The following is a 1,030-nucleotide window of genomic DNA, read 5'->3' on the forward strand; positions in this document are numbered from 1 at the left end:
CAATAAGGGTGTCCATATGTGCTCTTGGCACCAGGACACCCTAGGCCGCAGTTCGATTATCGACTTTGTCGTTGTCTCATCTGATCTGCGGCCACAAGTCTTGGACACTCGAGTGAAGAGAGGGGCGGAGCTGTCAACTGATCACTACCTGGTGGTGAGTTGGCTCCGATGGTGGGAGAGGATGCCGGTCAGACCTGGCAGACCCAAACGCATTGTGAGGGTTTGCTGGGAACGTCTGGCAGAGTCTCCTGTGAGACGGAGCTTTAATTCCCACCTCCGGGATAACTTTGAACATGTTCCGGGGGAGGTGAGGGACTTTGAGTCCGAGTGGGCCATGTTCTGTGCCTCTATTGTCGAGGTGGCTTACCGGAGCAGCGGTCGCAAGGTTGTCAGTTCCTGTCGTGGCAACAACCCTCAAACCCGGTGGTGGACACCGTTGGTGAGGGATGCTGTCAGGCTGAAGAAGGAGTCCTATCGGGCCTTTTTGGCCTGTGGGACCCCGGAAGCAGCTGATGGGTACCGGCAGTCCAAGCGACATGCGGCTCGGGTGGTCGTTGACGCAAAAACTCGGGCATGGGAGGAGTTCGGAGAGGCCATGGAGAATGACTTCTGCATGACTTCGAGGCGATTCTGGTCCACCATCTGATGTCTCATGGGGGGAAAGTGATACACCACCAACACTGTTTATAGTAGGGGTGGTGTGGTGCTGACCTCAACTCGGGATGTCATGGGTCGGTGGGCAGAGTACTTTGAAGACCTCCTCAATCCCACCGACACGTCTTCCCCTGAGGAAGCAGAGCCTGGGGACTCTGGGTTGGGCCCTCCAATCTCTGGTGCTGAGGTCACCGAAGTGGTTAAAAAGCTCCTCGGTGGCAGGGCCCCAGGGGTGGATGAGATTCACCCGGAGTTCCTTAAGGCTCTGGATGTTATAGGGTTGTGTTGGCTTACGCGACTCTGCAATATTGCGTGGACATCGGGGGAAGTTCCCCTGGATTGGCAGACCGGGGTGGTGGTCCCCCTATTCAAAAAG

The sequence above is a fragment of the Nematolebias whitei genome, chromosome 16 (assembly GCF_014905685.2).
Source record: "Nematolebias whitei isolate Nwh7 chromosome 16, NemWhi1, whole genome shotgun sequence".
Classification (NCBI taxonomy): Eukaryota; Metazoa; Chordata; class Actinopteri; order Cyprinodontiformes; family Rivulidae; genus Nematolebias; species Nematolebias whitei.